We start from the raw sequence: 12,882 nt of genomic DNA, 5'->3' as shown, positions 1-12,882 counted from the left end.
CTTGTAACCTTCAGTTTGTTCTCTATAGTTAAGAGTCTGGTTTTTTGGTTTGCCTCTTTTTTTGTTGTTGTTCAGTTGTTTTGTTCCTCAAATTCCACCTATAAGTGAAATTACATGGTATCTTTCTTTCTCTGACTTATTTCACTTAGCATTATGCTATCTAGATCCATCCATGTTGTAAATGGAAAGATTTCATATATGTATATACATGTGTATGTATATGTACCTTTATCCTCTATCTCCTTTATCCATTCATCTTTATCCATTCATCTATGATGGATACACTTGGGTTGCTTCCATAATTTGGCTATATTGTAAATAATGCTGCAATAAACACAGGGGTGCATATATCTTTTCAAATTAGTGTTTTCATACCCTTGGGATAAATACCCAGTAGTGGAATCACTGGATCATATGATAGTTCTCTTATTAATTTTTTGAGGACCCTCCATACTGTTTTCCACAGTGGTTGCACCAGCTTTCATTCCCACCAACAGTGCACGAGCTTTCCTTTTCCTCCACATCCTCACTACCACTTGGCAGTTCTTGTGTTTTTTATTTCAGCCATTCTGACAGGTGTGAAGTGATATCTCATTGTGGTTTTGGTTTGCATTTCCCTGGTGATGAGTGAAAAGATGTTGAGCATATCTTTTCAAGTGTCTGTTGGCTATCTGGATGTCTTCTTTGGAGAAATGTCTGCTCATGTCTCCTGCCCTTTTTTAATTGGAGTATTTGGTTTTTTGGTGTTGAGTTATATAAGTTCTTCATATATTTTGGATAATAGCCCTTTAGCAGATATGTCATTTGCAAACACCATCTCCCATTCAGTAGGTTGGCGTTTATTTTTGTTCACTGCTTCCTTTACTGTGCAGAAACGTTTTATTTTGATATAGCCCAAAAAGTTTATTTTTTCTTTTATTTCCCTTGCCTTGGGAGACATTATCTGTAAAATGCTGCTATGTCCAATGTCAGAGAGATTATTGCCTATGCTCTCTTCAAGGATGTTTATGGCTTCAGGTCTCACATTTAGGTCTTCAACCCATTTTGAGTTTATTTTTGTGTATGGTGTAAGGAAGTTTCATTCTTTTACAGGTGGCTGTCCAGTTTTCACAACATCAATTGTTGAAAAGATTGTCTTTTCCCCATTGTATATTCATCCCTCCTTTGTCAAAGATTAATTGGCCATATAATTGTGGGTTTATTTTTGAGTTTTCTGTTCTATTCCATTGACCTATATGTCTATTTTTATGCCCATTCCATACTGCTTTAATTACTACTGTTACATAATAAAACTTGAAATCTTGAATTGTAATACCTCCAGGTTTTTTTGTTTTTCAAGATTGCTTTGGCTATTTGAGGTCTTTTGTGATCCCATACAATTAAATTTTAGGATTGTCTGCTCTAGTTCAGTGAAAAATTCTGCTGGTATTTTGACAGGGATTGCATTAAATCTGTAGATTGTTTTGGGTAGTATGGACATTTTAACAATATTTGTTCTTCCAACCCATAAGCATGGAATGTCTTTTCATTTCTTTGCATTGTCTTGAATTTCTTTTATAGAGTTTTATAGTTTTCAGAGTACAGGTCTTTTACCTCTATGATTAAGTTTATTCCTAGATATTTTTTTGTTTTTGATACAATTATAAATGGGATCATTTTCTTAATTTCTCTTTCTGCTACTTCATTATTTAGTGAATATAAATGCAATGTATTTCTGCATATTGATTTTGTATCCTGCAACTTCACTAAATTCATTTATCAGTCTAGTAGTTTTTTGGTAGAGTCTTTAGGGTTTTGTATATATAGTATAACATCATCTGCAAATAATGAAAGCTTTACCTTTTCCTTACCTATCTGGCAATATTTTATTTCTTTTTCTTGTCTACTTTTGTGTCTCAGACTTCCAGTACTATGTTGAATAAAAGTGGTGAGACTGGACATCGTTGTCTTGTTCCTGATCTTAGGGGAAAAGCTCTCAGTTTTTCACCAGTGAGTATGATGTTAGCTATGGATTTTTCATATACGGCTTTTAGTAGGTCGAGGTATGTTCCTTCTAAATCTACTTTGTTGAGGGTTTTTATCACAAACGAATGTTGTACTTCGTCAAATGCTTTTCTATACCTACTGAAATGATCATATGGTTCTTACCTTTCTCTTGTTGGTATAAGGTATCATGTTGATTGATTAGTGAATACTGAACCACTCCTGCATCCCAAGAATAAATCCCACTTGATCATAGTGAATGACTTTTTAATGTATTGTTGGACTTGGTTTGCTAATATTTTGTTGAGGATTTTTGCATGTATGTTCATGAGGGATACCGGCCTATAGTTCTCTTTTTTTTGTAGTGTCTTTAACTGGTTTCAGTATCAGGATAATGCTGGCCTCATAGAATGAATATGAAAGCTTTCCTTCCTCTTCTATTTTTTGGAATACTCTGAGAAGAACAGGTGTTAACTCTTCTTTAAATGTTTGGTAGAATTCACCAGTGAAGCCATCTGGTCCTGGACTTTTGTTTGTTGAGAGTTTTTTATTACTGATTCAACTTCATTACTGGTAACTGGTCTGTTCAAATTTTCTATTTCTTCTTGATTCAGTACTCTGGAGGTTATATGTTTCTAGGAATTTACCCATTTCTTCTAGGTTGTCCAGTCTGCTGGTACATAATATTGCATTATATTCTCTTATTATTGTTTGTATTTCTGTGGTATCAGTCATTATTTCCTCCTCTTTCATTCTGATTTTGTTTGAGACATCTCTCTTTCTTCTTTTTCTTTCTTTTTTTTTTTTTTAATGAGTCTGGCTAAAGGCTCATCAATTTTGTTGATCTTTTCAGAGAACTAGCCCCTGGTTTCATTAATCTGTTCTATTGTTTTAGTTTCCATTTCATTTATTTCTGCTCTAATCTTTATTATATCCTTTTTCCTACTGGTTTGGGGTTCTGTTTGTTTTCTTTTTCTAGCTCCATTAGATGTAACATTAGGTTGTTTGAGACTTTTCTTGCTTCTTGAGGTAGGCCTGTATTCCTATAAACTTCCCTTTTAGAACAGCTTTTGCTACATCCCAAATACATTTACAGTTCTGCACTGTATTTACTGAAAAAAATGAAAGTGAACCTGAGCAGTTCAAATCTGTGTTGTTCAAGGGTCAACTGTAATAAGAATACCAGAATGGGAGAAAAGAGAGAACAGAAAGATAACTGGAAAAATCTTCAAATATTTGGAAATTAAATAACACAGCTCTAAATAACCCACAAATCAAAGAAGTCTCAAAAATTTTTAAATGTTCCCTAACTAAATGTAAATAAAGCCCACATATTAGAAAATATGAAAGGTATAAAATTGATAACCTAGGATTCCAGTTTTAAAAATTACAAAGAGGAGGAATTTAAGCCTAAACCAAGCAGAGAATGATAAATAAGAACAGAAAACAGTGAATTTGCAATCAATAAAGGCGAAAAACCAATACAATCAAAAGGCACATTTGAAAAGATCAATAAAATTGATAAATGAACGGATATCACAAATGAAAGAGGGTTCATCCTTATTGATTCTATGGAAATTAAATAGATAGTAAAGGAACAGTTTGAGCACTCTATGCATACAAATTTGATGATTAGATGAAATGGACCAACTCCTTAAAAGACACAAACTTATCAAAACTTACACAAGAAGAAATAAGTAATCTAAATATTTTGTATCTATTAAATAAATTAAACTAATAATTTACAACTTCCCAAAAAAAAAAGCACAAGGCCCAGATAGTTTCATTGGTGAACTCTATCAAGCATTTAAGAAGCAATAATACTTTTTTTTTCTCATTAAACTTTTGTTTTAATGGGTCTCAAAATTCTGTGACAGATTTTTGGTCAAGTTGTTTCCATTAAAAAGTACTTATTTTAAAAACTAATAACTTAAAACTGCCACACACACACACACACAAAAAAAAACAACTGGTCCACAAAACATTCTCCTTTCCTTCTGAAGGTTTTACGATGCACTGTTATCATTAACCAGTCTTTTACTATTAAACTTAAATGGTGGAGGGCACGTTCTGCATGGAGCACTGGGTGTTATGCACAAACAATGAATCATGGAACACTACATCAAAAACTAATGATGTAATGTATGGTGATAAAAAAAAAAAACTTAAATTACCAATTGACACAAACAGTTCTGAGACCATTCTTCCACCACTAATTAAGACTGGGGTGGCAAGTATTGGGAATAATATTCATTTAGCCTTCTGAGCTTTCTGGGCAGACTTGGTGACCTTGCCAGCTCTAGCTGCCTTCTTGTCCACTGCTTTGATGACACACACAGCAACCGTCTGTCTCATGTCACAAACAGCAAAACGGCCCAGAGGAGGAAAGTCAGAGAAGCTCTCAACACAGGTAGGCTTGCCAGGAACCATATCAACAATGGCAGCATCACCAGATTTCAAGAACTAGGGACCATCTTCCAGCTTTTTTCCAGAACGATGATCTATCTTCTCCTTCAGCTCAGCAAAATTGCAAGCACTGTGAGCTGTGTGACAATCCAGCACAAGTGCATATCCAGCACTGATTTGGTTCTGGATAATCACCTGAGCCATGAAGCCAGCTGCTTCCGTTGGTGGATCATTTTTGCTGTCACCAGCCACATTGCCACCACGAACATCTTTGACAGATACATTCTTGACATTGAAGCCCACACTGTCCCCAGGAAAAGCCTTACTCAAAGCTTCATGGTGCATTTGAACAGACTTTACTTCACTTGTAACAATGACTGGAGCAAAGGTGACCACCATGCCAGGTTTAAGAACACCAGTCTCTACTCGACCCACAGGGACAGTACCAATACCACCAATTTTGTAGACGTCCTGGAGAGGCAGACGCAAGGGCTTGTCAGTTGGATGAGTTGGTGGCAGAATGTAATTCAGAGCTTCAAGCAGTGTGGTTCCACTGGCATTCCCATCTTTACGGGTGACTATCCCTTGAACCAAGGCATGTTAGCACTTGGCTCTAGCATGTTGTCACCATTCCAACCAGAAATTGGCACAAATGCTACTGTGTCGGGGTTGTAGCCAATTTTCTTAATGTAGGTGCTGACTTCCTTGATTTCCTCATATCTCTTCTGGCTGTAGGGTGGCTCAGTGGAATCCATCTTGTTAACACCCACAATTAGTTGTTTTACTCCCAGTGTGTAAGCCAGAAGGGCATGTTCATGGGTCTGCACATTCTTGGAAATACCGGCTTCAAATTTACCGACACCAGCAGCAATAATCAGGACAGCACAGTCAGCCTGAGATGTGCCTGTAATCATGTTTTTGATAAAGTCTCTGTGTCCTGGGGCATCAATGATGGTCACATAATACTTGCTGGTCTCGAATTTCCACAGGGCGATATCAATGGTGATACCACGTTCATGTTCAGCTTTCAGTTTATTCAAGACCCAGGCATACTTGAAGGAGCCCTTTCCCACCTCAGCAGTCTCCTACTCAAATTTTTCGATAGTTCTTTTGTCGATCCCACCACATTTGTAGATCAGATGACCAGTAGTGGTGGACTTGCCTGAATCTACGTGTCCAATGACAACGATGTTGATGTGAGTCTTTTCCTTTCCATTTTGGTTTAGGTTGAGCAGTGGTTTTCACGATACCTGTGTTCTAGTGGCAAACCCACTGCAGAATAAAAAGAATGATACTAACTTTTGACAATCTCTTCCAGAATATACAAAGAGAGAACTTCTTTTTTTTTTTTTTACAAGGAGAGAACTTCTTAATCATTCTTTGAGGCCACAATTACCTTAATATCCAAAAACATAACGTAAAATAAAATAAAGATAGCACAAGAAAGTAAAACTACAGGCCAATATCTCCTATGAATATAATGCAAAATCCTCCATAAAATATTAGTAAATTGATGTCTACAATGTACAAAAAGACTAAAATTTATCCCAGAATTGCAAAGTTAGTTTCCAAAACCAATTAATGTTATAAAACACATAAAGAGAATAAAAGACAAAAACTACATGATAATCTCAATAGATGCAGAAAAAGCATTTTATAAAATCCAATACCCATTTATGATAAACATTCTTAGCCATCTAGGAATAGAAGGAAACTTCATAATAAACATCTACAAAAAAACTTTATATGTGATAATGAGAACTGGATACTCTCCCCTGAAAACTGAGAAAAAGGTAAGCATGCCCTCTCTTACAATTCCTATTCATTATTGTATGGAAAGTCATAACTAACTCAGTAAGAAAAAAATGAAAGCTACAAAGATGGTATGTGAAACACAAGGTACAAAATATTATGATTGTATTATATGACTATTTTAAAATATATTAAATTATGTTTGTCAAAATATTAACAGTTGCTTCCATGTGGTAGAATTATAAGTAAGTTCTTCAAATACTTTATATTTTATGATTTATCAACTAGGAATCTATTGCTCTTTTTCTCCCTTGGTGCTTAAAATTTATTTATTTATTTATTTATTTTATTTATTATTTGACATCAAGCTAACATCCCATTGACTTAGTAAGATGCAAAGATGTAGAATATGAATAGTCAAAATTTAATTTGCCGTATTTTCTTTAGCACTTATTTTATGACTGTCAGCTAGGAGGCCTTGATCGATAACACAAAGCAAAATTTATGTCACAGTATGCCCTAAAGTTGTGACTCCTATTTTTGAGATATTCTATGTTTTAAATTTATACAAAAAGTTTTTAAACATCATACAGTAAAACACCTGAAAGCTACAATTAAAATGTAAGTGGTAAAAAGTACATTTGTCTTGAATCACTGTTTTTTGTCAAAAAACAAAACACAGTAGTATATTCATAACTCCATGTATCACCAAGTTAGTCAAAAGAATCTACAATTCACTGCCTCTTACAACATTCAGATTAGTACAATTCAGCTTCCATATATTGCTTCACATTAGCTCCATTTGTTCTCAGTGAAGATAATCAAGGTCTATCAAAAACTTTTCATATTTAGAAGTATTAATTTCATCCTCTTCATAGTCTTACAAATATATTTTTTAAATGATTAGAATGAAAAAAATGAAAATTTTTATTTTGGCATTCTCATTTATGTTTTGCTTACATAAAGGTAAAACCAATTATCAATATGTGAGAATATCAGTTATGGGACATTGTTCCAGAATCATGTATGTCTTGGCATAATGGCCAAAAAAAAGTTCTATTTCCCTTGTTCATTCTCTATGCACCTAGAGAAGTCCCTACAGTCATTCATACACATACACACATGCACGCATGCATACACACATCCCTTTTGTGAGCTCCATGAGGGTGTTACAGTAGATTTTAAGAGAAAAAAACTATCACTAGAAGTTGCAATTCTGAAGAAGAAGAAGAAGAAAAAGAAGAAGAGGAGGAGGAGGAGAAGAGGAAGAAGAAGAAGAAAGAAGAAAGAAGAAGAAAAGAAGAAGAAGGAGAAGAAGGAGAAGAAGGAGAAGAAGGAGAAGGAGAAGAAGAAGAAGAAGAAAGAAGAAAGAAGAAAGAAGAAAGAAAGAAGAAAGAAGAAAGAAGAAGAAGAAGAAGAAGGAGAAGAAGAAGAAGAAGAAGAAGAAATAGTAGTTGCGATTTTGTTTTGGGTAAATTTCTGCCAAGCCTCTCAAAATATCAGAAAATATTTCTTGAATATTTTTCTGGCTGTAGGGTGGCACCCTACACCCAGAAAGTTTTTCTGGGATACTTTGTGGTATGTCTAAACAAAACTGTAGAATAAATCCAAGAAATTTCCATAAAATGTGGCTAATTTTACTTAATGGCAGTATTTTTAAAATGTGAATGTATTTTAGAGCATAACAAAACAGAAATCTACTAGAAAAAGCCAATCTATAATGATACAGATCAGAACAATGTTTGGCTGGGGCTGAATATTGGAGCGACCTGACCAGGAAAGGCACAACCAAACTTTTTCAGGTGATACAAATGTTCTACAATCTCAATGGTAACAGATTTAAATGGACACAGAAATTTGTCAAAACTGATCAAAATTTATACTTTAAATATGCACATTTTATTGCATGTAAATTATGCCTAAATTAAGTATATTTTATTTTATTTTTTAAAGATTTTATTTATTCATGTGTGAGAGAGAGAGAGAGAGAGCACAAGCAGGGGGAGGGGCAGAGGGAGAAGCAGACTCCCCGCTGAGCAGGGAGCCTGACTCAGGGCTAGATCACAGGACCCTGGGAAGATGACCTGAGCCAAAGGCAGATGCTGGAACAACTGAACTACCCACGTGCCCAATAAAGTATATTTTAAAAGGCAAAGTGCATGAATTTAAAATATAAAACTTGAAGAATTTCCTTCATCTCTGAATTTCATTTCTTCTGTTGGGTTGCAACATTAATGGAGGCACTATATGGGAAAATACCCTAACACCATAAATTTCACATTTAAGTAGTTAAGTGAATGTAAACGTCCCTTCCTGTTCCCTTAATAAATGTTATCACATGAAGTGTAAGAATTTTATAATTAAAATTCCTGCAAGGATATTAACTTAATCACAAAGCAAAATTTTACATTCTACTCTTTATTCTTTAGCACAGACTTAACAAATAAAGTGGCTGACTTCAAAGATACCTTCACTTGCCTAATCCAATTCATGCTTTTAAACTTCATTTCAGAGTTGCTTCATCTAGGAAGACTGCTCTGGCCGATACCATCCCTCAACCTATTCCTGCCAGGAAAGTGCAGATATCTCTCCTCTTTGCTGCCATGTTGATATCTTTCCACATCACTAATGCATGTTACCATCCATCCATCACCTACAAAGAGTCTGAGCTGGGGACTACTGTATAAGTGGGTTTTATCACAAGAGTGCTCTCTGACAGAGGGGACTGATGAAGAAATATGACAGGGCAGGGGGAAAAGCCAGGCAAGAATTTGGCCTTGGGTCTCAACTGGATTCTAGCTTCAGCCCAATGTCCTGGGGAACTCTATAATAATAATATATAATAACTCACAATAATAGAGCATTAACTGCATCACAGGGTAGATCCCACTCTAAGAGACCAGCCTTTCTCCCCCACCTAGCCACTCCCAACTACCAGCCGTCCCCCTCACTCACCCATCAGTCACAATCAATACCCCAGGGCATGTCCTAAGGAGTATTATCTCCCTAGTAAGAGGGCAAGAAAGAGGCAGCTCACAACCATACTCATGGCAACTGGGGGAGAGCGTACCAGACCAGTAAAGGGGATCTGAGATGAACACCAACAATGTCCACCATACCACATAACACTTCACTGCAGTATAAATTTAAAATAGTGTGTAAGAACATGAGCTCTTGAATCAGATTGCCTATAGATGTCAACACTACATAAAGCTATGCAATTTGGGGAAAATCACTTAACTTCTCCAAATTGCAGTCCCCACATCCATTAACAGGAATAATGTAATAGCAGTATCTACATCATAGGGCTGTCATGAGAATTAAATGAAATAATACATATAAAGTGCTCAGACCAGTGCCTGGAATATAAAACCTTAATACATATTAGTTGTTACTATCATTATTGCTGCTGTTGTTATTGTTATTATTATTATTATTCTAATGATCAGATTAAGGGCCTTTCTTTCTCACTAGATAATGAATCAAACAAACTGACATATAAGAACTCACCTAACCCTACCTCTTGGTGTTACTAGTTGATGGCCTGGCATTTACAGATGAACCATGGCATTCTTTTCTTGAAATTCAATGCAAGGGCACTGATGTCAGACAAGGTAGCTCTGTACCTGTTATAAACTAAGACAAAAAAGACCATTCTATGATCTTCTCAGAACAAAGACAAAACAAGATTACAGGGCAAACAACAAAAATACCAAACAACATCTTTTCCCAGCTAACAAGAATAACAACTGCTTCTTTGTCAATTATAGGCTTACCCTCAGATTATTTTTCTTGCCTTCTAGGTAAGATGCATTAAAGTATCAAATTAACCACCCCACTCCCTGACAGCACCCAACCCAGAGCAAACCCTCCTTCCTTGAACATTCCTCAAAAATCACCTGACGCAAGCACAAATCCTATAATAAATCCTTCTTAACACCCTTCTATTATGAAGCTTCATGATTCTCCATAGTGTGTGGTCTCCCTCATCTCAATACGGCAATAAATGAAACTTCATTTGACAACAGATATATTTCTGACCACCTTTGACTAGAAGGCTTTGACACAGAGATAATTCATCTATGTATTCCCAGTGCCTAAAATATAGTCGGCATTTCATAAGAGTTTTTGAATGAATGAGTTAACCCCAGATACAAGTTAGTTCCAAAGATCCTGATTCTATGTAATGGCTGATACGGGTGATTTTCACATTTGCAATCCACACAATAATTGAGGAGACACAGATACCTACTGAGCAAAGAACAAAAATGTTAGATAAAATTGAGAAACACATTTAAAAATCATAGTGCTGGGCATCTGGCCATCAGTAGCAGTAATGGAGAAAGTAAATCAAAGGTTCAGATGAAACTATGAAATGACAAACATGAATAGCACAGATTCTGCAATGACAGATGCTGCTACAAATCAGAGCCATCATCACCTTGTGTGCACTGTACAAAGAAGGCTGTCTAACTGAGTACTCCCAGGTTGTCACAGTAGTCTTGGAAATCAAGTCTGGACTACTGCCATCTTGGTGCAATGCATTTTTGGTCTACCACTGTACACAGAGAAGGGAAAATTGACATCATGACTGGGAACTCCATGTTCTTTGCTCAACAGTTACTTAAACAGGAGGCAAGTCCAGCTGATAGAAAATAATTTAATAGATAGATTAAAATGATGTGAATGACTTGTAGGATATACATATTTTTGGCAGCAGTTGGAAGAAACTCTGATATACACATTATACGACTAGACTCTGAAACATTTCTGGAAGGAGTAACAGAGCTCATCACTCAATCTCCACACTAATTTTTGAAGACCCACTGTGACTTTTTCCCTTCCAGTCTTTGGTAGAAGATAAAATGTGATCTACATTAAAGTTTGATCCCTACTAAATCTAACTCTATGAGACTGTCTCACTGATGACATTATTTTAAAAAGAAATGATTCCTTTTACAGATGGAAATGAAAATTATTGTTATTTTTAATTTAAGAGTATCAGGATGTCAACATTCTCATGTAAATCTGAATGTATATTTGGAATAATTTTTTAGAAATATATATGAAGTAATGATATGATGCTTAATTCATGCTTTAAGTTGTCATAGTTTTGACATGAATTCTATATATGCTGTAATTTGGGGCAATGACAATTTTAGATTAGAAATACAAGTCTTTTGTTTAAAAATCACTAAAGAGAAGTTATCATGGAGAAGAAAATTAAGTAATATCTATACCCAATGTGGGGCTTGAACTTACAACCCTGATCAAGAGTCACATGCTCTACTGACTGAGCCAGCCAGGTAGTCCCTCAATTTTTAATTTTCTAGAAAATTGATGAGTCCATCAATAAGCAAGTTTCATAAATCAGCATCTCACCTTCTCCTTGTAGGAAACATCCAAAAGCAACAAGGAGAATTTTTAATGCAAACACTATTTCCAATGAAGATAGAATAATCCCCAGTTTCTACACATAATGGTTATCAAAAGCAGCTGAGGTTAAGGGAGAGAATAGGAAAGAACCTTTGAATTTCACTTCAGAGGGAAATTTCCCTAGTAGAGAACATACCTAAATGTGCTATCAAAATGCATTTATAAAAGTGAGAGGTTCATACTGATGCTTCCCAAGTATACCTCTTGATACATGTGGAGTGCAAGAACTGGGTTAAAATGAGCTAGCAAATGAAATTCTCTTCAACTGTGTTTGGTACAGGAAAGTACAACAGGCAGGCAAAGAAAAAAAGAAAGAAAGAAAAGAGAAAAATAAAAATAAAAAAAAATCAAAAGTAAAAGCTACAGGTAAATGAAGCAGCCTGCTCTTCGGCAACAGAGAGGAAGAGAAATTTTGAATTGTGCACAGCAGTAAACTGGAATACCACCTTGACCTCCATCTGGCCCTCTCAAGGAATTTCTTGAAAAAACAAACAAACAAAAACAGCCTTAGGAAAAATCCAAGTCATTCAAGGATAAAACACTAAAAGGAACCACAGCAGTATCAAAAACATAACACTGTAGACTTCTACTTCTGGCCAAGATGGAATAACAGGAACCAGACCTATTTTCTTACTTTAATCAACCAAAAATCCAGGTAAGATATATAAAACAATGGTTTTCAAGACAGGACATCAAGCAACAAAGGGCAGTGATCCCTGAGAGGTAGGAAACAAATGAGGTGGACCCTGTGATTTACTGCCAGGTTTGCTGTGCTGACAGAGGTTCCAGTCCATGGTAGAGAGAAGAAGCCCAGAAAGAAATGAGTATGTTCTCTAGGTTAAGGAGACAGACTGGGGTTCAGCGATACCAAGGTAGCGGAGTTTATAAAAGAGCATACTAGGGGGGTGCCTGGGTGGCTCAGTCATTGAGCGTCTGCCTTTGGCTTGGGTCATGGTCCCAGGGTCCTGGAATCGGGCCCCGCATTGGGCTCCCTGTTCTGCGGGAGGCCTGCTTCTCCCTCTCCCACTCCCCCTGCTTGTGTTCCTTCTCTCGCTGTGTCTCTCTCTGTCAAATAAATAAATAAATTCTTTTTTTTTTTTAAAGAGCATACTAGGGAGGATACAGCTGCACAGTGAAAGGACTCCAGAGACGTGCAGATGATCATCTTGTGCATGCAGCAGAGTAATTAATCTGTGTGTATGTAGAAAGAAATTGCCAAGGCTGAAGGAAGAGTCATCTGGAAGGGTAAGAGGTAACACTGCATAGGGCTCACAGAATCTAGGGACAGTGAGTGCCTGGTCATAC

General features: G+C 36.1%; 1 long non-coding RNA gene and 1 pseudogene across 1 annotated transcript in view; both read right to left on the bottom strand.

The window, feature by feature from the left end:
- LOC141370268 (uncharacterized) overlaps positions 1–12,882 on the bottom strand; it is an 81,671-nt gene that overhangs the window by 1,491 nt on the left and 67,298 nt on the right. The window contains exon 3 of the long non-coding RNA XR_012374168.1: positions 9,652–9,777. This is a non-coding gene — a long non-coding RNA (uncharacterized lncRNA). The remainder of the gene's footprint in view (positions 1–9,651; positions 9,778–12,882) is intronic.
- LOC112815034 (elongation factor 1-alpha 1 pseudogene) lies at positions 4,163–5,803 on the bottom strand (annotated as a pseudogene).

The sequence above is a fragment of the Callorhinus ursinus genome, unplaced genomic scaffold, assembly GCF_003265705.2.
Source record: "Callorhinus ursinus isolate GAN/ISIS: 27379988/994484 unplaced genomic scaffold, GSC_fseal_2.0 scaffold30, whole genome shotgun sequence".
Classification (NCBI taxonomy): Eukaryota; Metazoa; Chordata; class Mammalia; order Carnivora; family Otariidae; genus Callorhinus; species Callorhinus ursinus.
This window is presented reverse-complemented; position numbering and strand designations above follow the sequence as displayed.